The 6,535-nt window shown below is 42.8% G+C and overlaps 1 long non-coding RNA gene across 2 annotated transcripts; it reads left to right on the top strand.

Annotated features, from left to right (window-relative positions):
- The first annotated feature begins 232 nt into the window (after positions 1–232).
- LOC125526550 (uncharacterized) lies at positions 233–4,774 on the top strand. Of its 2 annotated transcripts, XR_015600132.1 has the most exons (5): positions 233–654; positions 1,253–1,363; positions 2,448–2,558; positions 3,592–3,671; positions 4,280–4,774. It is a non-coding gene; the product is annotated as an uncharacterized LOC125526550 (long non-coding RNA). The 2 variants fall into 2 exon arrangements; XR_007291770.2 differs by lacking the exon at positions 4,280–4,774 and having other exon boundaries at positions 3,592–3,889.
- Positions 4,775–6,535: the final 1,761 nt, after the last annotated feature.

The following is a 6,535-nucleotide window of genomic DNA, read 5'->3' as shown; positions in this document are numbered from 1 at the left end:
AAAGTGGTTTTTTCTGAAAAACTTATCTTTGATTTCGACCAATTTAGATGGTCATAAGGTCTTCAAATTGTTTGCTGTGTTCTGATTGGTCCATAGACATATCACACGGATCATGGATTATACATCATCGGATGCTCGAGGATCCAACGGCAGTCATCAACCCTTCCACACCAACCCTAGCTCTGTTCTGGTGGTCATCAACCAGACCGCCTCCCCGGTTCATTCCTTCCTCCCCTCCCACCCACCCGCCTCGGCGCCGCCACCCAACTCGCCGATGACCTCTTACGCATCGCCGCCGGCCTCCGCTCCCTCCCCTCTCACATGCCCGACGCCCCACCCTCTCCACCTCCCCTTCTCCCCCTACCCCCAGTAGCACCCAGGCCCAACAGCACATGCAGTGGCCAGATCCCAGATCCATCACGCTTCATGTGCCTCACCGGAGGCGCACACGCAGAGTGAGGTGGGCTGCCCGCATGCAAACGCCATGGACCTCCGTCACGGGACGCCAACGCGTCTCGTCTGCCCGGTCGCGTCACCAGACGGTTGCTTGCCTGCTCCCTACCGACGCCATCCCATGCCCAGGATGCCGCGCCAACCACGCCCCGACGTCCCTCCTCCCTCACCCCTGCGTCGGCCCCGTCGTCCGTCCCCGAGGTACCCCGCCCGACCGCCCCCAGTCAGTTCTCTTCTCTGTGGCTGGTTCGGCGTGACGTGTTCCTGCCAATTTTTCTCTCCGTCTCTGTGGTTGGGCAGATGGCGCTGCTGCAACTGTGTGCAATTAGTATATAGTGATCTCACTTAGACGGCAAAATCCATAGATTGTTAGTTCGACAAGTACTAGAGGTGAGCTAATTTACATAAGAACACGAGCAGGACTAGATCTAAGAATCAGAGATTAAGTCAGTATATCTCACTTGGGTACAAGTCGCTAGAGGTTGCTATTGACACACACTTAAAGGATTCGTGCACCAAGCCCAGAACCTGAATGCTCTCTCTGTTTAGCTGTTGTACTACTAGTAAACTAGGACGTCTTCTGTCCAACTGCAAGTTGGATGGATACCACTTGCAATTAGTTGCGCAGACATCTGAAATTTTGGTTCAGTTCGTATGTATGTGCATGCTTAAGACTTTGAGTAAAACTAGTTCATTCCTTGTTGTACCTTGAAGCTGACCAGTCCCTAGCAACGCACTTTGGCTGTTCCTGTTAATTTCACTTCTTGTGATTTTAATCACTATTCTCTGTGTTTCCCAGCGACCAAAACTCGTAACAAGGGAATGTCGGGGTTCGTGGTGATGGCAGCTGACACGGAGCCGCTCGAAATCTTCCTCCACCCCCATCCCGTTGCTCACGGACGACAACAAGGTAGAAATTCCCTCCATATGTTGTATCATAGTACTCTGCTAATTAATTTGTATGTTGTAGCTTTCGTGATATGATTATAGTGATGACTGTCAAGCTCGTAATTCCGCATGATGTGTTAAAGTTTAGTAGAATATTTGATATGACTTGTGTGCTGACCTCTAGTGTCTTGTTCATTTGTAATGTGTGTGTTGTATGCTTGCTATTTTTATTTATCGAATGAAAGGACATTTTCTACGGCAGGGGGCGACTTTGCTAAAATAAATAAATAAATAAATTGTATGTGCGTGCTGAAACTTTGACAAAATCTCATTGGATGTTCAGTTTCTATCTATGAACAAGTATGCGTCACTTTTTCTTTTTGTTTGACCAAACTCAAGTCCCCTTTCTAAAACTGCAGCCAAGCAGTACTTGCTACTGGAATAATCCCATGAATGAATTCTTTGTTGTGGTCAACTCTTTCTTGTCTCTCTACAAGGATTCATGCACCAAGCCCAGAGTTAGAATTTTGTGTCAGGCTGCTAGTAAATCAGGCTCTACTCTGTCCAATAGCAAGTTGGATAGTACCTATAGTTAATTGCACGGACATATGGATTTTGGTTCATTTTGTGTGTATGTTTGTTTGTTCATGCTTACGACTTTGGCTAAAACATGTTGGATGCCCAATTCCTATGGTGAACCTTTTGGTTCAAGCAAGAAAACTCATGTTCCCTTTCTATGACTGAAGCCAAGCTGTACCTACTACTGGCATAATACGATGGATTCATTCTTTGTTTGTGGTCAACTCTTGTCTGTCTACTAGCATTCGTGCGAGAACCTGAATGTTGTGTAGGCTGCTGTGTTGTACTACCAGTAAACTAGTTTATACTCTCTCCAACTGCAAGTTGGATAACCTTGCAATTAATTGTACAGACATGCATATGATTTTTTGGTTCAATTTGTATGTATGTATATGCTTAAGACTTTGACTAAAACTAGTTGGATGTTCAGTTCCCCATGAAGGTGACCAATCCCTAGCAGTGCCCATTGGTCCTTCCTGTTAATTTCACCTCCTGCGATTTTAATCTTTGTTTCTTGCTTTCCACAGCGACCACATTCTCTTAACAGCGGGACATCTGAGTTCGTCGTGGTGATGGAAGCTGACACGGAGCCGCTCAAAATCTCCTCGCCTCCCGTCATGTTTCTTGCGGACAGCAAGGTAGAAATTCTGTCCATATACATCATACTAATGCTAATTAATTTATATGTTGTAGCTTGCGGGATATGGTCATAGCAGTAACTGTTAAGCTCGTAATTCTATATGTCGTCTTCAAGTTTTCTCTAATATAGATTTCTCAAATCTCTCTCTGAACTTCTCTAATAAAAATGGTGCTAACTGTTAAAGCTCTTCGTGGTGACATGTTTCTTTCACCAATACAATAATATATTAGAACTCAAGGACTGTTTGAGTGATAGGTTGTTCATACTATTAGAGAAGTGAACTGATTAAGCTATTGCTTTCCCCAACAACAAAAAATAAATACGGCAGTTGAACAACGTGTATCCCTTCACTTGAAAGCCTATGAAACTTTCTGTAGCAGCAGTGCAGCACACTTTATATATGATGGAAATTGTGCAGGTTCCATGGTGTCAATTGGCCTCTGGCCATCTTGAACTGGGACTCCAGTAACAAGTAGATGTTGCTGCCACACCCAATATTTTAAGTTGTTTTATTTTTATTTTTGGAGAGATATTAATCACCCAGTTTCCCTGTTAATAAGCTGAGAACACTTGCCTCCTCCCCAACCCTCGCCCCAGCCTGCCACTGTCGGCTTGCCGCGTGGCTGTCGCCGCAGCAGATAATTAGATTTTTGGGACTCTGTTTCTATGCTCTCCTTGATAACATTTTGGATATTAATTGGACACGCTTTATATAAAACGATTTATCTTGTACATTGATCTACCTAACTTGTAGGAGTATACATGAAACCATACTTGTCAAATATCGAGTATCACAGCTGAATAATAACGTCTTGTTTTATGTTCACTGAATCACAATTCTTCTCTCTTTTTATGATCAGTCCATCTTACAGCCATCAATAAGAAAAACACTTATCTTCATATTAGGATTATTATTTTCTTGTCTGCAGTATTATAATGTACATATGCTTTTCTGTTCACTGAATCACAATTCTTCACTCTTTTACCATCAATCCATCTTCTTACAGTTGGATGTTTTTTTGGCTGTCCAGATGACCAAGCCCAAGGAGGAAGCAGTTGCTCATCACTGAGGACAAGTAACTCCAGCAAGTTGACGCCGTAGATTCATAGTGTACCTTCTATATGCCCATCCAGTTCTGTGATTTGTGTCTTGAAACCCAAAAACCCCATGCCCATGTGGGAGCTGAACCATAGTTTTTTTCTTGTGGAAAATAATATCCTTGGCTGAATCGACTTGAGGCGGTTTCTTCAAAATTCTTGGAAATGATTTGGTAGTTTCTTTTGGCGAGGAACTGTTTCATACTGAAGTTTACTGGTACATGTGTGGTTTGCTACTGTTGCTTCGTTTGGGTTGGGTTGGTTTCAGCGGGGAGATGTGCATGCACACTAGCAGCATGAGCTAGCAGCCATGATTGCAGCCAGCCACCACCATGTAAATGTAATAAATGTGTGGCCTATCTAGTGTGCTGCTCATAGAAATATAGATGTGTGGCCTATCTAGTGTGCTGCTGATAATCTGTTTTTACCTCACTTGGCAAACACCATAATCTGTTTTTTCCTCACTGTACTGTAGGAATAAATGTGTGGCCTATCTAGTGTGCTGCTGATAGAAATATAGATGGAAGATTTGTTGACCAGTTAAATTGAGCTTATTGTCAATTCTGCTTATAAGCTATGTTTGATGCTGCCTACAGGTTCTTATTCTTATTTTTTGCATAGGTGAAGTATGAAGTGTGAAGCCGTTTCAGCCAGTAGTGGAGGTTTCCTCGGCCTAGTCGCGTAAGAGCCCCCTTCTTTTTCTAGTTAGTTGAAAGAAAAGCAATGGGGAAGGTTGGCTTACCAGTTAATTGGTCTGTATCATATCTTGCTATGGTGGGACATCCTCTTCAGTTTAGGTATCCGGGCTGGCTGTTGCGTTAATGATAAAGATCTCTGGGGAAACCGCTAAAAAAAGATTGAACATGTGGTTCCGAGTTTCGATAACTTCTTCTACTTTCATTTCCTCCGTCTTCCAAATCGCCTTTCTCTCCATGAATGTAATGAGCCCTATTTAGTAAGTGGGGCAAGTCAGGCAGAAGCCTATCAGCAAGAGTAGCATATTATGTATTGTAATATCAGGCAAAGTGTAATATTAGTCAGAGTAGCATATTATGTATTGTAATATTTAGTGTTGTTTTGGATGAATTTCATTTCCTCTATAATCTGTTTGAAATATTGACTGTGTATATAATTTCAATACCTATGAAATGGAAACCTGACCAGGGGGACCCACTTATGAAAATTGGTTGACAAATTTTGAAATTTCTGATGTGTGGGTCCAATTGTGATATCAGCATGACAAGTGGGACCAATATGACTAGTGGGACCAGCGCAAAAATAATATGGCTAAAAATAGAAAATTAATAGTAATGGCCCAGAAATTAAAAAGGCCGAATAGTTGGGCCTGGTCCATATAGCTGACCAAAATTAATAAGAAAACGTATACAAAAAGGCTGAATTGTTGGGCTCAGGCCATGTAAAACACCGAATTGGACCGGGCTGAATTTTATTAACGACCTTTTCAATTGGTCGCAATTTTGCCACGTCTGATTGACACGTCGGATCCTACGTGGCCTGGGCAGAGAGCTAGCGACCAAAATAGAAGGTCATAAAATCAATGACCTTTTGTTTTGGTCATGGAATTACACGACCTTCTCACAGAGAAGGTCGTTAATTTCAGTTTACGACCGCCAGCTTTTGACTTTCTATTTTTGGTCACAAAAAGGTCACAAATAAAAAACAATGACCTTTCAGTGACCAATAGTGATGGTCGCAAGTTGACATATTTCTTGTAGTGGTAGTGCGAGAATCCCAACGGAGGAGATCGAGTCTTGTGGGGAAAAGTGCGCAAACCTCTACAGAGTGTATAAACTAATCATGGTTAGCCATGTCCCCGATTATGGACATCTTAAGCATCTAGTATCTGGATTATCATGTGAATCTCTTTGGACGTCACTTGAAGGAAGTCACTTGAAGGAAGTCACTAGATATCTGAACATGGACGTCAACCATTCTCAATGTTTAACAACTACCATGATAGTTAAATAAAATTGGCTTTACGCAAAACTGTAACCATAAAGCTTTCCACCAGCCAAATATGCATGTAGTATAGCCTTATTCTTTCATTGCTCTCTATGTGTTACATTGCCAGCATATTCCATGTGCTGACCCGTTTCGGGCTGCAACGTTCATGTTGCAGACTTTTCAGACAACAATTAAGGTGCCTTTAGGTCGTGGTTCTATACTCAGTGATGCCGTTGGAGTTGATGGACTCACTTATCTTCCAAGCCTTCCGCTGTTATAGTTATTAGATGGCCTTAAGCCATATTTATTGTAATAAGTTTTCTTTTGAGACACTCGATGTAATAAGTGTGTGATTGCTACTCTGCTATAAATCCTCCGAGTACTGTGTGGTGTCAGCATTACTGATCCAGGGATGACATCGGAGCACAGAGATCAGACTGTTTGAGGTCTAGTCGCTACAGAGATGGTATCAGAGCACACGCTGACTGTAGGACATGACCACTAAGCTCAAAGACCTAGATCACTATTCACTCTCTTCTCTTCTGACCTCTCATCTTTTCTACTCTTTTAGGATGGTGGATGCAAGGAACAAGTTCACGCAACCGGATGAAGATACACCCTTTGGACGTCACTTGAAGGAAGTCACTAGATATCTGAACATAGAAGTACCAAGCTTCACCAGAACCTACAACGCCACTTTACCTGAAGAAGAGCGCTGGATGATTCAAGTTCAAGTTCCAGGAAGGACGTTCATGCCAGTCACTGAGCCCATAGAGTTTTCTTTTGATGCACCAACTTGGAATCTAGGAAAGAGCATGGCAGCTCACATCGCCATGGGACGCATTGGAGAAGTTTACCGCAATGATCTCAAGGATACTATCTAACAGATTTGTGGGCGCCGAGATGAGCACT

Source organism: Triticum urartu, chromosome 4A, assembly GCF_056163025.1.
Source record: "Triticum urartu cultivar PI428250 chromosome 4A, HENAU_Tu73, whole genome shotgun sequence".
NCBI classification, from domain to species: domain Eukaryota; kingdom Viridiplantae; phylum Streptophyta; class Magnoliopsida; order Poales; family Poaceae; genus Triticum; species Triticum urartu.
The sequence above is the reverse complement of the archived record's forward strand: the minus strand, read 5'-3'. Positions and strand labels throughout refer to the sequence as shown.